This window comes from Ursus arctos, unplaced genomic scaffold (assembly GCF_023065955.2).
Source record: "Ursus arctos isolate Adak ecotype North America unplaced genomic scaffold, UrsArc2.0 scaffold_9, whole genome shotgun sequence".
NCBI lineage: Eukaryota > Metazoa > Chordata > Mammalia > Carnivora > Ursidae > Ursus > Ursus arctos.
In genome coordinates, this window is record NW_026623111.1 from 79,502,460 (window position 1) to 79,527,480 (window position 25,021).

The window sequence follows — 25,021 nt, forward strand, 5'->3', positions numbered from 1 at the left end:
CAGATCTGAGGAGTCCCAGGACTCATAACTCAAGAGAGGGGGAAACAGTTTTGAAAAAACGTGACCATCCAGAGGGTCTGGATACCTCCACTGCACTGGCTCATGGTTCCATGAACGATCAGTGAGTCGAGCCCTTGCATCTGGCTCCCAGGCCCAAAAGATGTCATTCTATAATATGTGAGAGCAGATATCTAGGAAGGAAGGAGGAAACAATTTTAAACAATTTTTGTTTGCTAAAAACTAGCCAACAGCATTTTCCTGAATTCATTCAAGATTCAACAACACTGTCCGTATTTCCAAATCACAATGATATTCCACGTAATAGAAAAACACACCTGGCATTAAAAAATATTGGTACTAGTGCTATGAATTTCATTCATTATCATACTTTTGGTTTAAAATAAGAGGTCTGGGGGCGCCTGGGTGGCACAGCGGTTAGGCGTCTGCCTTCGGCTCAGGGCATGATCCCGGCATTCTGGGATCGAGCCCCACATCAGGCTCCTCTGCTATGAGCCTGCTTCTTCCTCTCCCACTCCCCCTGCTTGTGTTCCCTCTCTTGCTGGCTGTCTCTATCTCTGTCAAATAAATAAAAATAAAATAAAATAAATAAAAATAAAATAAAATAAAATAAAATAAAATAAAATAAAATAAAATAAAATAACAGGTCTGGGGTGCCTGGGTGGCTCAGTTGGCTAAGAGTCTGCCCTCAGCTCAGGGTCGTGATCCCAGTGACCTGGGATCCAGTCCCGCATTGGGCTCCTTGCTCAGCAGGGAGCCTGCTTCTCCCTCTGCCTGCTGCTCCCCTTGCTTGTGTGCTTTCTTCTTCTCTCTTTGACAAAGAAATAAATAAAATCTTGAAAAATAAATAAAATAAAATAGCAGTCTATTGCCTCTAGACTAATTCCTTTTAAACCTGTTCTGACTTTACTTAGGATCTGAATTAATGAAGTCATTCCAATTTCTCAAAAAGCCGATTAGGACTAGAATTCTCATGAAACGACCAAAGAAGTAACTTGGTTAAAAAAAGATCAAATAGAACTTCCCTTCACGTCATTTTGAACTGGAAAGTATACTACACTGAAAACTTCCAACGATGGTTATGTGTTATCTTAAACTGATCGCACTGTATCTATAACAACGCACACTGGTATCCGCAATTCATTTTCCACTGCCATGGCTTGTCCTCAGTCTCGCTCCCCTAGGGAACCGGGGGTGAGGGTAATGAGTTAGAAGTGGACAAGAAAACTCCTAAGTGATCAATAGCTTCCATGGAAAATAACCTGAATGATTCTACTCAAGACTGTCTTGGAGTCTGAAATGAGTCCCTTCACATTCACAGGTACTGCAAAGAAGCTTGATGCACAGAGGACTCACTTTCCTCATCGACAGCATCAAGTTGGGTCTCATGGTTCACCGGAGAAGCTGAATCACAGAATTTACAAAGCACGTAAAGCCAGTGCTCTAAAGAGGCTACGGAATTGCCCACTGTATTATTTTCAGAGGGAAAATATTACCTCACAAAAACATGCAGATGGTGGAAAAGCACACCTTCAGGGAGCCCCCCCATTCGGGCTGGAACATCTTAAAAATCCAGACTGAATGCCTGCAGCAACATGATTCCCCAAGATTTGGAAGAATCCACAGGACGTTGCATTGTTTCACTCTTCTTGAGAAATTTGATGTCATAAAATGATTATCTCAGTCTTTGTCTTTTCTGTTAAAAATGAATCGATGCCTCAGTATCAAATAATTTTTTAAGTCGTAGCATTTCTTACATCCCTTGACCACCTTTTCTCCCCACAACAAAAATATAAGAGCTTTATACTGCTGGTTCCTTTATATTGTTGCTTGTCTTCACAAGAATTATTTTTTGGGTTTGGCTGCATAACATGAGCCTTGGTCAAGTCACATTTTCCTCGGCTGTTCACATTGCCAAGTGCATATGATACCCCATTTTTTCAAATGAACTTACTGCTGCTTTTTATTTAGCCCCCTCTGAGCTTCATCAGCTTCTTTGGCTACCATGCGGTGGAGTTCAGAGGTGGCTTAGAAAAAATCTCGGTGAGGAACCTCTGAAGAGCTTTTGCAAGGCTGTGTAAATATGCATAAACAAACTCCCTCTACCTATATCAAAAGGGTTAAGCACTCCTGAGCAGCACTTCAAGGTCAGTGGTTTGCTTTCATCCCTTTCCAGCACTTTGCATAGCTGGCAGCTGTCCATCCTTTGGGGAGTCCAGGGACAGCAGAGTGCACAGGACTTCACAGTCCCCGCCAGAATTCCCATAATCACATCAACAGATGGAATAATAATCACCACTGAAGTTACTGTGCGATCTTTCTGATCCAAGGAAACTTCCTCCTGCTTCATTTCAAAAGCATTTCTGCTGGCAATTGAGACGTAAGGTGTTCTTACTTTCTGGAAATGTTACCACATTGAGGTGATTCCAAAATACCTGAATAGTGTAAGCCCTGCGTTTGGATCCAACGCTGTGGAAGGAGGCATTGGACCTGTGCAGGGAGGTTGGGCAAGCGCACTTGGGGTGAGGAGCTTTGTGAGTGCTACAAAGAAGACTGTCATTTTCTTGGCAGCGGGAAGCAGTGATTGTGAGGCCTGTCTCCAGCAACACCATCTCCAGGCCACCTGGGCTCTGGCTCCACAGCTGTGGTTCCAATCACAACTGCGCTTGAAAGCGACCTCTCCTTGTCTTTATGTAGCAGGTTCTCTGTGTTCTTGATTATTCCATTGTATTTTTATATATACCACATCTTCTTTATCCATTCATCTGTCAGTGGACATTTGGGCTCTTTCCATAGTTTGGCTATTGTGGACATTGCTGCTATAAATGTTAGGGGCTGCAGCTATATTCTAATTGGAAAGCTCTGAAATCTATATTTTCGAAAGCAACCTCTCTTCCAAGGCTCAAGCCAATGTTAACAATTATACCTGTTACAACACTTTTTATAGGGAAGGGGAGGTTTAAATTTGCCAGATAAAACGTATGATGCCCGGGGTCCCTGGGTGGCGTCGGGCTCTGAGCTCAGTGAGGAGTCTGCTTCCGATTCTTTCTCCCTCTCCCATTCCCATTAATGCTCTCTCTCTCTCAAATGAATAAACAAAATCTTTAGAAAAGTCCATAATGCCCATTTAATTTTGTCCCAAACTTATGGGAGAAAATCAGACTAAAAAAGGGTTCACTGTTTATCTGATATTCAAATTGAGCTGGACTCCATGTATTTTAATGTGCTATTTCTGGCAACCCTAAGGTGGGAATTAGGATGGGTTTTTGTTCTTTCATGTTTTTAATCTTCACATATCCCCCTCTCCTAACTTTGAGCAATAATCGAGCCCTAAATATCTCCTTGTCTCAAGGATTTTTGCAGGGTATACAGTCCAAGGTGAAACTCAATAAAAAGATATAAAGAGAAGAGGAGAGAGAAGACAAAGATGATGGGGGAGTGCCTTGAGGGGGCGGTTCCCTCACCTGATGGAAGATCGGAGACTGGCCGGCCTTGCATTTATCAGGGGCCAGCACATCGCTTGGCAAGCCCCAGTGCAGGGCAATGGCAGAATTTTGAGAAGGATGATTTGAAACAATGGTGTGTTGAGAGACGTGTACTACCCATGACAGCACGGCTCCCAGCCTCACTATCAGTTCACACAGCTCAGCAATGAGAGGCCCAGAAAACAGTGCACGATGGGTATTTCAGTGGAAATCAGTGTCGGATGCTGACCGAGGGTTTTCCTTGATGCTTTGACGTAGAATACTATCGCAGAAACTTTGCAGCAGGGGGAACCCAGATCATAGACTATGATTGGATTTCCTCGTATGCGCAGAAGCATGGGGGACTGAGAATCTGATGCAATTTGATTTAAAGGGAATGACGAAATGAGCTAGTTCTTCCATACCGCATTTATGGAATCAGATGCAGGCACTTTCGTGGTAGACACTGATGGTTACTCACCCCAAACCACTTTTTTTTTCTCCAAATTTATCCTTGTTGGCAGGCTGCCTCCCTCTATAGGAGCAGAACATGGCAGAAATTGCTATTCCAGCCTGCTCGTAAGCTGTGGGAATGACACCCAGTCTAGGCCTCAGGGGTCTGGAGAAAGAGTTTCTTCTATGATTGAAACAAAACAGAGAGTTATGCAAAAAGAAACTATAACTCTCTTTGGGCTTGCTTGTGAGAATGTCTCTTCTGGATTTGTGAAAGCCAGCTTTCGAAGAGGAGGGGAGAAACCTGAGAACAAAAGATGTGAGGAGACAAACCTTCAGAAAGAGTGTATGGCAACATGGAAGAAGCTTGAGGGTATCACTGAGTCATTTATGAGTCAACTCTGTAGCTTCCCTGCTTCAGAACTGTTTGTTTTATGAGACAATAAATGTTAAAGATAGATTTAGTTGGCTTTTTGTTACTTGCATCTGAAAGAACCCCGAATGATAGATCACCACTGCCACAGGTTGGATTTTCCAGAAGCAGATACTGACATGTAGTTTGGGTGTGCGATGTTTATTAGGGACCAGTGACCAATAACCTCTGTATGGCCCTGGAGTTTATTTATATTGTCTGCTGCTTTTCCCTTGGCTTTTGGTCCCCTTGTATTTTTGCTTGTTTTTTACCTGTCTCCGGATGTTATTTCACACCAGAGATTGAGGATGAAAGATTATGGAGGCTTGAGGTGTTATCTTAATCTAAAGAGGGTTAGCGTTTTCTTTTTCTTTTGTCTTTATTTAGATTTATCTTTGCTTTGTTTTGACGGCAGATAGAGCACGAGCAGATAATCTAGATCTTCTTTGCTCCTTTGCTTTCTGGATTATAGCTTCTCAGATCCTGCCTGATTGGCTCCATTCCCTTCAGATTATTGACTTTTAGAATTTATCCACCTCTTATCGTTGGTAGTGAGATGGTTAATCCAGCTCCAGTTATTCTCTCAGGACCAGAGCTAGCACCCCTGTTAAATGAGATTGGATTTTATATGGATAAGTAACGGAACAGGGAAGAGCTTTCTGGAGAGGAGTAATATAGCCTGAGCAAAAACCCAGTGTTAGAGTGGATGAATTTTGGATGAAGACAATTATCCATTCAAGTAGAGGGTTTGTGTTAGGTGGCTGTAAGGGGGGAAAAATGTTTGAAAAGAACTAGGTTATTGAGAATTTATTGCAGAGTTGGTAGGGACTTATTAAATCTTTTTAAGCAAAGGTGTAAGAGGATGAATTTGTAAAGCCTAGTCTATTAATTACCTTCTACAAAAGTAAAAGCATCCTGCTATTCTGTAAAGGAGTTATCAGTGCAATATAACCTTATGTGATCACACTGATACTGCCTCTTCATGAAGAATAAACTCCTGAAGGCATTCTTTAAACCTTTATGTTGTAGGCCCCTTTGAAAATCTAATGTTAGTGGGCTGGGGGAACGGGGTTGCGGGGAGGGGAATGGGCACTAGTCCAAAGGCCAAAGGAGTGATTGAGGCTAAAGAAAATGAGATAAATGATGAAAATATCACCAAAATAATATATAATCCTACATTTCTAAAATTCAAGTATCACAGCATGTGTTGGACAATTTTATGTGAAAGTTGGGAAGAAGTGTTAAAAATTTTTTATTATTGGGCTGTTCAATTGATTTCAATTTTCAAATGACTCCTCTTTGTATATGTTTATAGGTATAATATAGTTATAATCCTAAGGCATCATTTGTAACAAGGACATGTTCTCATGGTTCTCTGATTTAAGAGGCTATTTATTTTAACACCAACAAATTTGCAAAAATATTTTGACAACTAAAATGTCCAGTTCGATGTACCTTCTTTATTGTCATAAATATACATAACATAAAATTTACCATTTTAACCATTTTTAAATTAATAAACTTTCTTTTTTAGAACAGTTCCAGGTTTACAGTAAAATTGAGTGGAACACACAGAAAGTTTCCTGCCCTCACATACGACCTCCCCCACCATCAACTTCCCTCAACAGGGAAGTACCTTTGTTACAATCAATGAACCACATTGCCACATAATTATCACCCAAAGTCCATCATTTACACAGAGTTCACTCTGGGTGTTGTACATTCCATGGGTTTTGACAAATGTGTGATGACATGTTTCCACTATTATATTACACAGAATAATTTCACTGCCCTAAATATCTTCTGTACCCTGCCTATTCATCCCTCCCTTCTCTCTAAACCCTGGCAACCACTTTTTTTTATTGTTTTCATAGTTTTGCCTTTTCCAGAATGTATCATATAGTTGAAATCATATAGCAAGTAGACTTTTCAGATCGGCTTTTATCCTTTATCATTATGCATTTAAGGTCCCTCCATATCTTTTCATGACTTGATAGCTGACATCCTTTTAATATTGGATGATATTCTGTTACCTGAATGTACCACAGTTTAAACACTCACCTATTGAAGATCATCTTGGTTGCTTCCACGTTTTGGCAATTATGAATAAAGATGCTATAAACATCTACGTACTGGTATTTTATGCACATAGTTTTCAGTTCATTTGGGGACATACCAAGGAGTGTGATTGCTAGGTCATATGGTAAGGGTAAGCTTAACTTTGTAAGAAATTCCCAAACCGTTTTCCAGAATGACCGTGCCATTTTGCATTCCCATCAGAAATGAATGAGAATTTTTACTGCTCCACATCCTTGCAGTATTTGGTTTTGTCAGTGTTTTTGGATTTGGGTCATTTTAACAGGTAGGTGGTGGTATCTCGTTGTTGTTTTAATTTGCAACTTCCTAATGACATATGATGTCTTATCTTTTCATATACTTACTTACCATCTGTAGATCTTATTTGGTAAGGTATTTGTTCAGGGTTTTGTTGTGTGTTTTTTTTTTCCTATTTTATAGTCCGATTGTTCATTTTCTTATTGTTGGGTATTAAGAGTTCTTTCTACAAAATGAACAGTCTTTTATCAGATGTATCTTTTGCAAATACTTTCTCTAAGTCTGTGCCTTATATTCTTATTCTCTTGACATGTTAACCATTTTGAAATGTAAATTTGTTACATACATACATGCACCTTATCATGTAGGCATTGCCACCATTCATCTCCAGAACCTTTTTCTTCTGCCCCAACTACAATGCTGGACTCATTCAACAACAGCCACCACCATTCTACTTTCTGTTTACATAAATTTGGTTACTTTGGTACCTCATGTAAGAGGAATCAGACAATATTTGTCTTTTGGTGACTGATTTTTCTAGCATAATGTCTTCAAGTCTCATCCATGTTGTAGCATATGTCAGAATTTCCCTCCTTTTTTAAGGCTGAACAATATTTTCTCTTCACACTTGGGTTTCTTCCACCTTTCGGCTATTGTGAATAATGCTCTATAAACATGGATACACAACTATCTGTTTAAGTCTCAGTTCAATTTATTTTAGAAAATAATTTTTGATCAGTCACAAATTGGTTATATATCAACATTTTCCCCCCTCAAGTTTAACTCACATTATAATCATTTTAATATTTAGGTTTTATTTTAATTTCACTATAATTACCAGTGTTCATCCTTATTATGGTATTATTATGAAAAATTTAAATGTTGACTATAATCATGTAACATCATTACATGCTGTTAAAATTTTCTTTCCCCTAAACTACATTTTTCTCTTATAGCAATTCTGTTTTGAGTTTTCAATTTTTATTTTCTGTACCATCTTTCTCTGATTCTCTTGTTTAGAAGAAATAACTATCATTGGTTAAGTGATTAGTAACATATATTGAGACTAGAATTTTATTTTATTTAAATTTTTAAAAATATATTTTATTGATTTATTTGTCAGAGAGAGAGAGAGCGAGCACAAGGAGGGGGAGCAGCAGGCAGAGGGAGAAGCAGCTCCCTGCCAAGCAAGGAGCCCCGTGTGGGACTCGGTCCCAGGACCTTGGAATCATGACCAGACGTGAAGACAGTCGCTTAACCGACTGAGCCACCCGGGTGTCCTGTGACTAGAATTTTAAAACCATTCTTTCGCTGTCATAAAGAGTATCCTATGAAAAAGATAACAGATCAAAGAGAGGTTGGTCAGGCTGAGAGATCGATCTGTTCTCAAAGGGGAACACAGGTAATAAGTTGGGTTCTAGACAGTCAGAAAATGGGGGGATGGGTTAGCCTGGTGATGGGTATTTTAAGGAGGGCACGTATTGCACGGAACACTGGGTGTTATACACAAACAATGAATCATGGAACACTACATTGAAAGCTAATGATGCACTGTATGGTGACTATCATATCATAATAATAAACAAACAAACACCAAAAAAAAGAAAGTCAGTTTCAGGGAACACCGGATTCAGGCAAGGATCTAAAGAGTTAAATAGAGCAAGACATCAGGGAAGTGTTTAGCAGAAGATCGTGCATACAAAAGAATATTTGGGCAGGTCTGATAGCACATGACCTTGAGACAACACTTTGGTCTCTGGAAAGATGGGAGAAATAGGCAGGAAACGAGCGCCATGGAACTAAGATATTGGACAGGAAACAATTAAGAAATTGGGAATGAGTGATGAGAAAGTGATCATCTATTTCCTGGCTCCCCTGTTAGACCATAAGTATGTCACATAAGGGCAGGGAACAAAGTATGGGTAAGATGATCGCAAAGCTAATGAAACTTGAGCTTTTTTTATTTCCTTTTCCTGAAAACATTATTGTTTGAGAGTTGTGCGAATGGGCTAAATCTCCAAGGGGCATTAAGGTGACTTTGCATTGAATGCTGAAGAATTCAGGCATATATATTCCATTCTATGCTTGTTCATCTGTTTTTTCAGAAGCTATAGATGTCTAGGCTGAGATAGGATTTTTCATGCCCCCTTATTTTGCACTTAGTTCCCTAAAAAGAGGGAAAAAAATCTCAATTTCTTAATATGTAACAGGAACATATCCCCACTACTTTCTACATGCATTAAGGAAGTGTTAAAATTTAAATAATAGCTGTGCTCACACTATACTTAAATATCTATAGAGAGGAAAAGATTTATGTAACTCATATTTATCTCATCTATTTTAAAAGATATGGACATGCAGGATATTTAAAATGAGAAGAATTTAGAAGCAAAAAGTAGGGGAACAGAGAACAGACACACACACAATAAGAATGGATTAATATAATATGGGAATCATTTAGATTTTAAAAATTGATTTAAGTCAGGAAAACAAGTAAGATTCTCTAGACATAAAATCCCGCGTTGCATTTAAATGAGAGAAGAACATAAAATTCAACACAAGTTACCAGAAAATTCTCGGTTATCCATGAGAGATTTGTGGGAAACCCTTGGAACACCAAGGCTACACTTAAAACCAAGAGATCGGAACTGAAAATCCATGTTGGCAAAAGAAAAAAACTTTTAGGTAGTTTAAAAACAAAAAGCCAAGAGTTTGAATTTGGAATTGTGGCTTTATAAGGAATTCATTAGACACTATGGCAAAATTATGCTAGTGAAACACTATCTGGAAAATTTGTTATGTTTTGCTTCAGTATTTTAGAAAGGCCTTGTAATAGTCTAAGAAAAATGGAACTTATAAGAGTGAACACTGTCCGAGATCATGAAATAAAATTACTTCAGCCCAGTGGAAGGCAATAAAGAAACGAGTGGAAGATAGATGGAGAGAAAACATCATAGATACTTGAACAATCTCAGAAACTGTCTGGAAAAGCTACTGTTGACAGGGGAAAACACCATATTTTAAGCATTTCTGCATAATCATATCCTAACTTTTGCCCCTCTCCTGTAAAAAATCAGGGAAGATGTAAGAGAATCAAAAAGCTAGAAGTAGTTCTAAGAGAGCCAATTATCCCCTTTACTTTTCTGCTTATGTTAGAAATTATTAAGTATTTAGCATTAAAGATAAAATAAAATGTTAAATTGCTCCAGGGCTTTTGATAACAAGTTGAGAGAAAAGCCAAGTTGAAGCTTGAGGCATTTAAATGTCCTAGAAAAATTTTGACATTATAAGGAAAATTTCAGGTTGGCAAGATATGTTGCATTTAAGAGAATAATTAAATTAAAAAGACCTTAAACACAAGTCAAAATTGATATGAAAGATAATCCATTTAACTTACACTTTATTTCTTAAAACCACCATCTAAATTTTGTTTCAACATCGTATATAATGTTGCAGTTAACGTAAGGATTTTAACATTTTTATTATTTTAATTGGGGAAAAAAGATCCTATATTTAACATGGTTAACCTTATCCATAAGAAACCCTTGGATTTAGACTCTAGGATCACATCTTATCACGCAGGTCACACTCCTTACATGGAGGTGGTAGTTTACTGACATCTCAGGTATAACGTCTAAAAAAAAAATTGCAGAATGGCCTCTGGAAGACTTACCCTAAATAGACAGATATATAGAGCTGAAGTGCTTGTGGAATTAAAAAAAATCTTACCGACTTGTGAGTTCTGCAAAAGCATCACAGACTGTGGAAACTGTTCAGCTCTGACTCTTATTAACAGTGAGAAGCTGGGCAAGATACATAATCTTCTAGTCCTCATCAATACTATGGGCATAACCATGCCTGCTCCCGTAGGTGTGTTAGAAGGATTAAAAATGAAATCACGTCGGAAACACCTTGCACTGTCCTAGTACAGAAAGTGTTCAGTAAATGGCAATTCTTGTTCTCACCAGGTATCCACACGAGAGCTTTTGCACAATAATGATCTGAATATTTAGATGGATAGAACCCATGATTTCAGAAGGAATCGGATATCTGCTATTTGTATGGATCCCCAGATTCAACTTATTCTTCCAAAGAAGAAAACTAACAACTCAAAATGAATCCACCCAAGCAGGATTCCATTGCGGCATTTCTACGCCACGACTGGAGGCTGCTCTAGACTGCTCCATCTCCTTCAAGACTGTTAGAAATTTACTTCTCACTTACTAATTTGCTTTGTAGGCCCACACATAAGAAAACTGAACTTTGATTGGCCCAACAGCTTTTCATACATTGTGAGACAAGTTTTATAGTATTAAAACTGAACATGCAAGATCCATACTTGCCCACAAATACTTTGCAGTTATTCATGTTTCCTTGTCAACCTAGGCGTTTATACACAACTCGGATACTGGCTTTCTTTTCTTCATTATACCAGGTGAAATCGTCCCCCCAAACAATTTTAATGCATTGTTCCCTCTCCCTAACCCAATTTCTTGTTTTGGCCTCCTCACCAAACTTTTCTACTGTGCCCTCTGAAACCCTCATTCCAAGAAAATTTTTTTTACAGATATATCCTTTTCATAATTTGTTTTCTGCAGGCCTTGAAAAGAACACAGCTGTTCGCATGAATATACCACACTCCTTGTTCATCCCCCCATTTTCTCATATTTTCTTATATCTCATCATTCTCTGGACTTCTATTGCTGCTTATATGCAATTAAGCTAAATTCTATTCCTAATTCTTTCTACAGGCTGTCAGTTGGCTGTAGTCATCTCTACCCCAAATCCATTATTTCTACACACCTCTCCAGGAGTTATAGTCTCCACTTTCATTGAATATGTTGGAATTTGGCTCACAGTTTTGCTCTTCAACCCAAACCCTACCACCATCCTTGGTACTTTCTATGTCCTTTTTCCTCCGTCTAGGATGACATTCACAACTTGACCATAAACACAGGCTTCATTTCCTTAACATCGATTCATCATTTGATTCATTGTCTCTATATAGTCTGACTTTCTTTGTTTTTCCAAGCATATGACTTGTCATAACTTCCATGTTTCAGCTTCCATTGAACAGAGCATCTCAGTAAGAATGTCAAATCTATAATTGAGATAACAAGACAGCCTCAATTTTGATCAGGGAACATCACTGGTATATCAACTTACTGTGGAGTGGGCAGAGTTAAGGACTACAAAAGGGGTGAAGTTTTCTGGAAACAGAGATTGTCCTGAGGAGGAAGGATGACTCAAACACTACTGCTACAGTGTCACTTGTCTGCTTAAAGTCTTTCATTTTTCCCTTTCTGTGGCTTTTAGGAAAAGTTTAAATTTCTTTGTGCAAAATCAAAAGGTTGTTGTAATCTGACCACTGCTTCTCTCTCTAGCCTTGTCACTTTCTCCTCCAGGGCCTCTTTCCTTCTTCTCCTCAGCAATATTAACTTCTCTTGGATTTCAGAACACAGTGGGATTTCTCTTGCTTTGTGGTCTTTGTCCTTATTGATCTCTCTTTGGATAGTAATCGTCCTCCTTTGCATTGCGAGCTCCTTCCTTTCCTTCTGAAGAATCCAGGTGGGGTCTTTCGAAAGCCTTTAATGAAAACCTCTTCTACTGTCTTCTGACAGAAGCAACCTGCCGCTGGTACCCTCAGCACTTTGTGTCACTTTCTGTCACATCCACTATCACACAGTCTAGAAATTTCTGACTTCTTAGCTCTCTCCTGTGCCATATATTGTTCTCCACTGACAGTAAGTTCTTTAAGGGTAGGGACTTTGTTTTTCATAATTCTTTCTGCATCATCTGCATCTAGTATATACTCACTAAATTTTTATTGGAAGGAAGGGAGGAAAGAGAGAAGGAATAAAATAGAAAGACACATTAAAGACATTTCATCATCAATTAATGGAAATTGCTAATGTCTGGTACAATTTTAGGTGAATTGAAATATCTCTGTAGTAGGACACTATGATAGAAGCCTAACAGACAGGTGTGTGAATATGGTTCTCCTTAAACTGCTCACATGGTGTGAACACAAGATCAGCTGATTTATTTTGTAGTCACAGTCTACTCTGAACTATCTTTTGATCCACAACTTAACCCAACAGCATTGCTTAGGGAGGTAAGGTCAATAAATTGAACACCTTCTCACTTAGAGATTTGCTTGTCTTTGAAAATGTGATGATGCCTATCAGATACCAAAACATAGTTGATGAACGGGTGCTTTGGTGGCTTACCATCAGAATTGAATTTTTTTTGAGAATATAGTCTGTGATTACTAAGAACTGTACCGAGGGTACAGAGTCATTTCAAATATTGTAAGTAACTAAATACACATGAGTTTTGCTGGACAATTTGCCAGAGAGGGTAAAAAAAACAGTAATTCAAATATCATGCATTTTTTTAATTGACAGATAGAAATGTATACCAGTAGTTATTAAATCTATCTATGCAGCAGAATTATCTCTTTGACCTTTTGGGGAAAAAAAGCGTTTTGCAGAAACACTTTCCCCAACACACTGAATCATCATCCTGTTTACCACCGACCTAAATCCCTAACCTCCTATTGAGAACCTGGCATGTCTTTCCCTTCCATTCTATCCCAGTTGCATGATATTTCAAACACTGGTTCATTCCTATTTGGAACGCAAATCCTTGCTCTATCTCTACAGCTGTGTGATAGAACTGTCTAGACTATGACTAGGCTAGCCACGGTCCTTCGAGAATCATCATAACCTTCAGTTCAATACTCTAGTCTCAGTTTATTAACATTAAGCCTGTATCAACATCAGTCAGAGGGCTGCTGATGGCAACTTTGATCATTTTATTTCAAGTGGACTTCTCAACTGCTGTTTTGGTCATCTCATTTATCTTCTATACTAATTGGCATACCCCATCTGCTATTATCACTCTTGTCTTGCTTACATTTTTCCTGTTTTCCTTTTATGTCATGCAAAATAGCATAACTTGTGGGACATCTGCCAAAGAAGGGACTTAAAGAGCATTATGAGAATCCTGTAATTGCCCAGTGAGATTTTAACTTGGCAGGTCAAAGATGTAGCCATGGGTGCCAAGACACAATAACCCATTTGTTCTCCAATGCTGACTCATCTGCAGAAAGACAGCATCATGAATAGATGCCACTATGGGAATCCTGAACATTTGTGTAACCACATCCTCCACCCACTGATTTATACCAAAACTGACAGTACCTTAGCAAAGGTAAAGCAAATGTTCTAACCAAAGGCAAATGAGGCAGAAGAAAGCACAAAGCAGAGAGAAAGGAAGCATCCTCAATTTAGAGCTGAGTTGGCTGTCATATTAACCAGCAGCCTGGACTTCTGCTTGGCTAGAGTGTCATTCCATAGCCACCAAAATTGGGTGATGTCTCTACACTTTCTCTAGTACTCAAGAAACCAGCAAAACTAGTTGAAGGTTCAGTTGTGCCTTGGTCTTGGTAAGTAAATATGTAAGTAAACAACAAAAACACAGAATGAATGATAGATTATATGGCTATAATCTGTCCCTATTCCATGAATAGAAAATATTCAGCGAAGAGAATACACACAAAAATTTTTGTATACTCTCCTTTTTGGTATTTGCAAGCAATGATGCCAATAAAAATGATGAAAAACTAGAACTTTTAGGATTAATACTCTTAAAATGTATCATCTGCTGGGAGAAGACAGAATTCTACATGTTTTAATGGAGATATCATGTCTAAAATATTGCTGGCAACCTGTTTTCTTTTTAGCAATAAATAATATAATAGATAAAATCTGCATCTTACTATATACCTAGACAGAACGTCTTATGATAAACATATGTGTTCTGGGGCTCCTGGGTGGCTCAGTCAGTTAAGCGTCTGTCTTTGGCTCAGGTCATGATCCCAGGGTCCTGGGATCGAGTTCTGCATCAGGATCCCTTCTCAGCGGGGACCCTGCTTCTCCCTCTCCTGTTCCCCCTGCTTGTGCTCTCTCTCTCTCTTTGAAGAAAAAAAGGAAAACAGTTCTGTGATTCTTCTTTAAAAAATAACTAAAAATAAACATATGTGTTCTATGATACACACAATATCTGTTCAAAAAACATTTGATAAATTGAAAATTTCTTTATTTAAAATTGTGTACTTATAAGATACCTCTCTTAATGTAAGGCATCATGTTTAAGAAGCATTCACTGAGGGGCACCTGTGTGGCTTAGTCGTTAAGCTTCTGCCTTCGGCTCAGGGAGTGATCCCGGCGTTCTGGGATCGAGCCCCACATCAGGCTCCTCCGCTGGGAGCCTGCTTCTTCCTCTCCCACTCCCCCTGCTTGTGTTCCCTCTCTCGCTGGCTGTCTCTCTCTGTCAAGTAAATAAATAAAATCTTTAAAAAAAAAAAAAAAAGAAGAAGAAGCATTCACTGAGGGCCTGGCCATGTGCAAGGCATTAGGTATAAAGCATTCACCAGTAACTATAGGGAATTTGTAGTTTACTAATGAAAAATTGACATACATGCATCTTCATTTAAAGTTATTTGATACAATGCTATAGAATATAATGCTATCTGTTTCTGAAATACCCTCTTAACTAAAATTTTAATAAATATATAAATAATCATGATGGTACACTACTAATATGTGTGTGTGTGTGTGTGCATGTGTGTATATATTTGCCTTATGTTCTTAGTCCTATCTGATCCAATATGGCTGATGTCCTCATAAGAAGAGCAAAATTTGAACACAGATATATATATAAGAGGAAGACACTCATGTGAATACAGATGCAAGGACTGGAATTATGCTGCCACAAAGGAGAGAATGCCTGGGACTATCAGAATCTGAGGGAGGCAAGGAAGTATCCATCCTAGAAATTTTGGAGAGAATATGACCTTGCCAACATCTTAATTTCAGACTTCTGTTCTCCATAACTGTGAGAGAACAAATTTCTGTTGTTCTCAGCCATCCAGCTTGTGGTATGTTTCCTAGGCAGCTATAAAAAACTAATACAACCACCTAAATGGCATATGTATTCACAAATAACCACTATGATGGCAAAAGGTAGGTAGTCATGAGTGACATAGAGATATACACAGAAATTCCTTGTCATTACAAGAAAGAGATAATTCTTGATGAAAGAGTTAGAAAAGTCGTCAAGATAGATGTGGCATTTGCAGTTGAATTTGAAGGGTGGCTCGCACTCTAAATAGAATAGAATACCAGCTCTTGCCCTATGTTAGCCACACACACTGATGCTTCTTCCCAAAGGCTCCGTAACATCGAATTCCCTGAGATTATCCTAATTAAATGTGAACAAATATTAAAACTACTATTTCCAGCAGAAGGTGAGGTAGTAACTTGATCTTGCTGCCTCAAGCCAGGCTGCTTGGAATGAGCTGTGGATTCCTATGATATTATTAAGTTTTCTAGAGCAGCCTTCTCTCATCTCTTTGACTTGATTCTATAACAGGACTTTTGTCTTGCTCCTCTGTTTTGTAATTTATCTTCACTGCCAAGTCTAGAATCCTTCCCTGAATCCTGATTAACTTGACTAGAAATCAAACACCTTATATAATTTTTGCTGGACTTTTCAACCAGGAATTTGACCCTTTTTCTGAGGCCCGCATTGGCTGGAAGAATTCTACTCCAAACTACACTGTGAGCATCACCATTGCAAAGATGCTTGTCCTGCCTGTGATAGGCAGAATAATGATTCCCTACAGATGTCTACATCCTCATCACTATAATCTGTGAATATGTTTTGATACATGAGAAGGGGAATTCATGCTGAAGATCGAATTAAGATTTCTAATTATCTGGTCTTGAGATGGGAAGAGTATCCTGGATTATCCCAGTGGGCTCAATGTAATAAAGACAAAAGTCCTTATAAGCAAAAGAAGCAGGAAGGAGAGTTGGTGTCAGAGTGATGAAGCATGAGAACAACTTGACTGGTCATTGCTGGTTTTGAAGATGGAATGGAGTCATAAGCCAAGGAATGCAGATGAACTCTAGAAGCTGGGAAAGGCAAGGAGATAGGTGGTACCCTAAGGTCTTCAAAAAAAATGAAGCCCTGTTGTGACCTTGATTTTAGCCCAGGGAAATCCATTTCAGACTCCTGCCGTCTCGAGCTATTAAAAAAAAAAAAAAACTCTATTGGTTTTAGCCACCATATTGGTAATAATTTGCTACAGCAACAATAGGAAGCAAACACATTGCCCTTATGCAAAACAGACCTTAAGATATCAAAGCTAGCTTGCTTTGAGTCTGAGTTACCATGTTCTTTGGTTTTCTGAAACAGTGGGGAAATATAATTTGCAGTTAATATTATGGGCTTTGGAACCCAACAAAGTAAAGGGTAAAATTCTACCTCATTAATTACTGGCCACATGGTCCTTAACAAATGACTCAATTTCTCTGTGCTCAGTTTTATTATCTGTTCACTGAGGATAATACTTTTCTCATCAGGTTGACTTGAGAATGAACTAAAATAACATATATAAAATGCTTTGCTTAGAGTATGGCAAATGTCATGAGTTATTCAGATTCCGCCATGTCTTTGTTTCCAGAGGTGAGTTCTCCTGTCAGGGTAATGTAGTGATATTGGATAACCTAGGTATGGAAAGTAGTTTGAAGGCATGTTAGGAAGTGGTCTTCATCACATACTGCTGAAGAGTAGTGATTTAACTTGGTAAGTAAGGGGGTAGTCATTTAAATTTAAAATACTCCCTGTTTAAGAAAGTATTAGTGTCTAGTAGTGCCAACACAACTTACAGAAACTTACAGATATAAAGGAAAAAGTGAAAAGCCATATCTATGCCGAAAAGCAGGACTGAGCATCAATGTTTCATTTGTAATATGAGAAGCAGACTACCTAATTGTGATAAAACAAATGGATCTAAGTTGGAAAGCACAATAATCGGAAGACCTATTATTTTTCTGGAAACATCTGGTCTACCTACCTGAAAGTAGCTATTCCTACCCCCTATCTTGCCCTCATGTTTAGAAACATGTTTTCAAAAACCTGGAAACAATCTTGTAGATGCTACTTTTTCAAAGGCTTTTTGAATGATTTCTTCCTCTACGTTTCATTCTATTTCCCCTCTAATACTATCTACACCTAAGGGGAAAATAACCCACTTGCCAAAAAATGAAGGAAAGGGAAACTTGTGGTATTTTATTTCAACATGGGAGGTATAGGCTCCCAATTAAATTGCCACAGGTGGAGACAGAAAGAGGATTAGCTTTTAGAACAGCAAATACTGTCTACACAATGAATTGCTACTTTTAATTTCTTCACTATTCTAGAGTGTCAGAGAGCTAAGCAATGTGGATAGAAAAAAAAAATCCAAATTCTAGGCCAATATATAATCACACTTAGATGGAACTCTGATACTATTATAAGTTTAATTGTGTCTTCCCAAAATATATGTTAAAGTCCTAACCCCCAGTACTTTAGAATGTGACCTTATTTGCAGCAACCTTAATAAAGTTGTTGCAGATATAATTAGTTAAGTTAATATGAGACCCTACTGAGGTGACTTGGGGACCAAATCCAATATAAATTGGTGTCCTGATTAGAGGAGAAGAGGCATGTATAGCCAAATAAAGTGGAGGAAGCAGCCAGACAAAGAGGTTAGTTCAGACAAAGTTCAGTGGATCCTACAGGGAACTTGGGAAGGTAAATGATATATACCCCACCTTAAGGCAAGGTAGCCTTTTGTATTCCCAAATAAAAGCCTATGCTTTTCTAGGCAAACCAAGAGTGATATGAGAAGGAAATACTAGTTAGCAATTAGAAACCAGTACTCATGGCAGCTAGGGAATGGGCACAAGTTCTAGTAAAAGGAAGCTAGGAACGACACCAGTTATGTCTACTACAATGGATATGGGGGCTGAGATGAGAAATTTAACCTAATGATTGTTAACATTCTTTAAGAATAGGCTAAGAACATTGGGACAGAAGCAGGAAGCAAAGATAAAATAAATAAATAAAAAATATCCTGGCTTTTATTTAAAAAAGTAAAATCTGCCTAATACACAATTTTAAAAGGCTAACTGAATTTTAAGCAAAGCATTTGGAAATAAAATGCAACTGAAATATTCCAACAGAATTTTAAATTTATAAGACAGACACAATCCACAAGCTTAGAAGAAAATCAAGACTATATTTTTCCCCAAGTGAATAGAAACCAGACTTATCTCAGAATTCTAATGAACATTAGTTATTGGAGGACCATGGAACAGCATATATAGAATCTAGGATTATTTTTAAAGAGTGCTCTTGTCTATTTAGTCTAACACAGTTATTTTCTATATACTGGGGAAATATTAAAACAGTCTAACATATTCAAGAGTTTATCAAATATAACATGTAAATCACATGTATTACTTGGACGCTTTTGGCTGCAAATAACAACAACAGCAGCAACAAAAACTCACTGCGGCTTGCACCGTGTGATAATAAAATATCCAGAAGAACGTCAATAGATGCTCATTTAGTTGTTATTTTTTGTTCAGCAAATGTGTATTAAGCCTATGATATGCCAGACGTGTTAGGTGCTAGGAAAGAAGTGATAAGCAAACCAGCCAGACACATGTTTACTGTTTGATCTCCTCTTCTTTATCCTATTGATGAAAAATAGATTCCTGCCCTAGGGTTATGGGGATGGCTGTGCACATGGAATCTGGCAGTGGACAGATGAAATTAATAGTAGTTTATCAGTCACATATACTCACAGCCTGGGAAAAAAGGATACCGCATACCATATGGGGCCCAACAGAGTGAATGAGGAGGAACTGTGGAAGGCAGATCGTGTAGTAACAAGAGCATGAGGTGCTCTTTGATTCCTGTGGAAGGATGTAATTGGTGAATATGAATAACTTGATGGGCTGGCAGAGAACTGAAGCCCAATACTTAAGTATAAGCCCGCATGGTGCCTGGTTCCAGTGATAAGGAGGGTTGTTTGGCTAGCAGACCTTATCTGCAGAAGCACAATGGAAAGGTGAACTTGAGGTTAGGTCGTTAGAAGCACTCCTAGTTTCAGATGTCAAGGCAGCACATAATATTAATTTTAGACCTTAAATGACAATTACCTTCATAAATAATTTTTGCCTCAACTACATGCTTCATCCTGTAATTGTATAAGGTTATACTATGTTCAGATACTGTTTAAATTAAGAATTTGTTTTGATTTATCTTCCTTGAGCTTTTTTATGTTGATTGGTGGTGTCCCTAACATATAGAAAATTCTCAGCTATTATCTTGTTAAATAATGTTTCTGTCCCTTTCTTTCTCACCTCTCTCCCTGGGATTCTAATTCATTTTGTTACATTATTCTTTTTCAGCAATGTGTTTCTAACCCTCTCTTTGTTTTTGCCTCCAGTAACTGTATTCTAGATAATTTGTCTGACTTTACCTGCAATTCATTAATTCTTTCCTCAACCATGTTATCTAAATTTAGTTACTGTGAAATTCATCCACCGAGTTTTTAACTTTAGGTATCGTCTTTTCCAATTCTGCAAGGTTTTTTTTTTCAAACTTCTATGTTACCTTTTATATTTTTTGTATTCTGCAGTCATTTTCAAGCTCTTTCATTTAAAAAAAAAATAAGAATCATTGTTGTTTTATACTGTGTCTCCAAACCTAAAGTGCTTGTGAGTTTATTTTTATTGCTTTTTTTTTTTTTTTTTTTTTTTTTTGGTTCTCATTCATAGTGGATGCCTTATTTCCCCATGTGTTTTGTTATCCTTGACGGCAAATTATTTGGAAAATTATTTGAAGGAGTAATCTAAGGATCAGGAGGATTTACACATTCCTCTAGAGAGGGTCTTTGTGGCTTTTGCCCAGGGTTTGGGAGGGTACCAATTCAGTATTGATGCATGTCTGAATTCCATTTTGTGGTCACCAAATGACCCAAGAGACCTGGAACAAAGGTAGTTTACTTCTGGGTCACACTTCATATGAATCCTGTGGGGTATAGCCCTGTGGGTCTCATCTCAAAGTGGGTGTACAGGGTGTTTCAAAATCCTTACCTGGGTGAACCCGGGGCTGGCATGCCTGCCCCTTCCTTCCTTCCTTCCTTCCTTCCTTCCTTCCTTCCTTCCTTCCTTCCTTCCCCAGAATCCTGCCAAGCTGCTAAAACCATAGTGCTGTGCAGTTTCACAGTGCTACTCCCATTTGGATAAACGGCCTTCTGGGCAAAATGGATTTTTGCTTTAGGCTTGCCCCTCTAGCTTCTTGCTTTCTTCTAGATTTTGGTTGGGTAAAACAACCTTTAAGTTTTGGATGACCAAATGTAACTATCTTGTTAGTTTTTGTTTGTTTGTTTTTAGGGTTTTTTGTTTGTTTGTTTTTGCTTTCATATTAATATTTCCTCCAGCTCATTTAGTTGTCTTCAATGGGAGGATTTAGTTCTAATTACTCAGTTTGCTATTACCAGGATAAAATCCCTTTCACCCCATAGTTGACAAAGAATCTCTACTATATTTGAAGACATTTAAAAAATTACTGGTTATATTCTAGTTCAATCCTTCCCCATGAAGTCTCATTATTTACACTCTTAGGATATGTTATAGGGGATTATAACAAAGGCTCCTTTCTCTTTCCTTAAAACTAAAGTTTGAAAGGGAAAGCAATGGCCTTTTTTTTATGGGTAAGAAATTCAATAATTGTTTTCAGTACCTTTGAAACATCATACTGAACTTCCCAAGTTATTTTTGTGCATGTGTTTTGCTATTTAATTGGTGGTTGCTGAAGAAATTCCAGTGGTAGGTATTTTGTCAAAAAACATTTCCTTGTTCTATTTTTGTCTAGATATTATAACTATTTTTATTTAAGTCTAATTAAAATTATATATGCATGACCTCAGATTATTTATGCATAACCTCAAATACATATACATGTGTGCATATATGTACATATATACATATATCAAATATATATGTGTGTGTATGTATATACATATATGTATATATATATAGATATCAGAGTGAAGCAGAAATCAGGAATAGAGGTGGGGTTATACAAGCAGAAACACTGCTAGCTCAGACAAAAGGGGACAGACTGGGCCTACCACAATAGATCTCCACTGTAAAATTAAAGCAATAATCTACTTAAAATCTATATCACATAGTTAAAATTAGATTCCAATTTTGATAGGCCACACAGGAATAGTACCTTCATTTTATGCCATATTGATATTAAATTTCATTTGAATATCTGAATGCCATCTGACATGAATTCTAGATAATTATTTATCAGACATTTGAATCATTAAAGATGTGCATATCATACATAGATTCTCTGTATTTCTTTTGTGAATCTACGATTACCTCAAAATAAAAAAATAGTTTTAAAAAGTGTGACATATTTTGTTTTTTCCTTTGTTATTCTTTTTAAAAAGTTAATCAGAGTGTCAAGAAGGCGTAGTTTTTAATAGCTCATTGTGTACCTTTCCTTACAAGTTATGAGCATTATCTTCAAGGCAAGTCTTTAAACTGCCTGAAACTTTCTGGACCAAATATTGACTAATTTTTTCAAGTTTACAAGTACTCTCTTACAACTACTTTTAAAATCCATAGTAGTAATAATCCATTTCTTATGGTGTACTTATCAAATTTCTTTAATCCCCTACTGTGGTGCTTTAGAAGAATTCCTTAGAAGATCTAAATAAACTATACCTATTTATTTAAATATTAAATAAAGTTTCTTCTTTATTTTCTTAAAGATATCCTCCCAAGTATCTGAACTGTTAAATATGATTCATACCTATAAAACTACGAAAGCAGTATACTCCTCAATGCATAAAAAAATCTAATGTCACTTGTAGTTATTTTTCTGAGTACTAAAGTAATTTCAGTGATTTAAAATGCCCATAACATCACAGTTTTAACAGGCTGTAAACTGGAATTTAGAGGGAAAACTTAAAATTTTCAAGTCTGTTTGTACCGTGAAGTGCTTATGGATACCAGCCAAACAGTAGGCACCTTTTAAAAGTGCACTGTTTTAAAGGTCACGTATGAGAGAAATGTCATAGATAACAATGTCCAAATGTCCAAAAATCAGCTAATATCAGCATTCAGAAATAATGCAAATATCAGCCAGAAATGGACAGCTCATACAAAATACCAGCAAAACAAATAGGATAATTCAGTGCATTACAATTTTGAGAAACTAAACAATAAAGCTCTGATACTTTCTAAACTGCATCTCAAAAGCTTACGTTCTTCACATTTCTTCCAAAGAACCTTATGTTTAAAATCCAAAACAGACCTTAGGAGAAGTGAAAAACTTCTCATTTCAAGGCACCAAGATAATCAGATGCGTGGTTATATTGTAATGATTTTCTTTCCCGTATCTTCTTCCAAATACATTGTGAAGAGAATCGTAATGTGGGCAGTAAGAAACCTTGACTAATGGTGGTCTCCATTCTGTTGAAAACTCACCTGAATCATGCTAGATTGGTTTTGCACACAAAAATAAGGAAAAACTCCCTAAAATAAATGTTAATGTTAGCACTAAAATGAATATTTCCTTATTGTCCATTGGATTCTTTATTGGTGCTGCTTAAATATAGACTTCACACGCTGTGTTCCGTACTCTCTTAACCCAGAGTTGTAGGTTTGGCCAACATTTATCAAAGGCAACATACTCATGAAATAACTAGGAAAAAATATCACTGCACCATACCAGTGTCTAAAGGTCAGCAATTTTTCATTTCAAATCAAAGACTTTACACTGACGCATATGAAAGGCCTATAAATTCCCAAGAAAAGGCTTTCTACAGGGATGATTTCTGTGACTGTCTAGGAGGTTAAAGATAAAATGCTCTACATGAACTGCCGGGCTCCCATGGCTTCAATTATCACCTCTGTGAGGATGACTCCCAGATCTGAGTCTCCAAACCTGTGTCCCTAACCTTCAAGCCCATAATTTCAGCTGTGCACTGGACAGCTCCACCTGGGGGTCCCGCTGAGCAGTCACACTCAATGTGTTCTATGCTAAATGCATTTTCTCATCCAAACGTGCCCCTTTATGATTCTCCAGTCTCCTTTAATGACATAATTATCTTCCCTGATACTCAGAGCTCGGGTCTTGAAGTAATTTTTTAAAATTTATCTAATATATGGTTTTCTCCCATACTAACTACCAATGTTGAAGACAGTTGAGGTAAATAACTTCCCATTTATGTTTTCCCCATCTTAGTTTATTTTAGGTCATTTCTGGATGGGTTGAATTCTAAATAAATAATGTAGAATCTTCTTAATTTGGAGTTGGATTCAAGGTAAATATTACATGCTTTCTTAATTTAGGCATGTCTGCATTTATGAAATCTAATCTTTATTCTCTAAATCTTTATTTACTACTTTCCCACTCACTCACTAGCTAGCTTATTTGGTCGAAATTATGCTACAATGGTTTCATAGAACTAAAAATAAATAAATAAATAAATAAATAAATAAATAAATAATTTCAGGTATTCTTAAGTACTGTGAAGATTATTGTGACTTGATAGAGGATGACAAAGTAGTGCTACCTTCGATAGAGTGACCAGGGAAAACCTCTCAGAATGATCAGAATAGACAGTCATATGAAGATTGGAGTGACAAGCATTTTCAGAACAAAGTGAAGTGTCTGGATGAAAACAATCCTAGTATATTTAATAAACGAAAAAGGACTAACTAATGGAGGCATGGGAACAATTTTTGTAAGGTATTAAACCATGAGTAAAAGGTAAGATCCATTAGAGAGATTTCGACGTGAACGTGACATTATCTAAAAAGATGACACTAACTGCTGAGTGAAGAATGCCTTCAGAGACTTCTGAGTCAAGATGGCAGATTGAGTTTACACTGAAACTCCCTGCTGTGCTCCAGTTGTATGTAACTGATCAAAACAAAGGAAAACAGTTCTTTCTGAATTTCATTTCTGAATGAGTAAGGAAACACTTAATGGTAATTAAAGTCTGTAGGCATGAGAAAGTGAGACCTGATACAGATTGTTTGTCACCAGAGTATCAATTCTTATGCAGGGACAGATCCCTGGGCACCAAGTTGGAAACCATGGGCCTATAAGACATTACAATCTTCTGCCATGACAAATAAGAATGTAGTCAAAGTATTTCTTCCATTTATATCAGCCTTTTGTACCACTACTCCTTCTGAAAATCACATATTATAAGACAGAGCAGACTACTCAGGTTTCCAAACCTACTGTGGCTTTTTATCACTCACTTCTTTGTGCTTGCCTTTCTTTTGAATTACCCATCACATCTCTTATCCCAACAATATAGACATATCTTCTCTTATTTATACATACAATCTTTGACTATTATGCTTATTGTTAAAGCATCATTAGAAGATGTCTCAGTGAT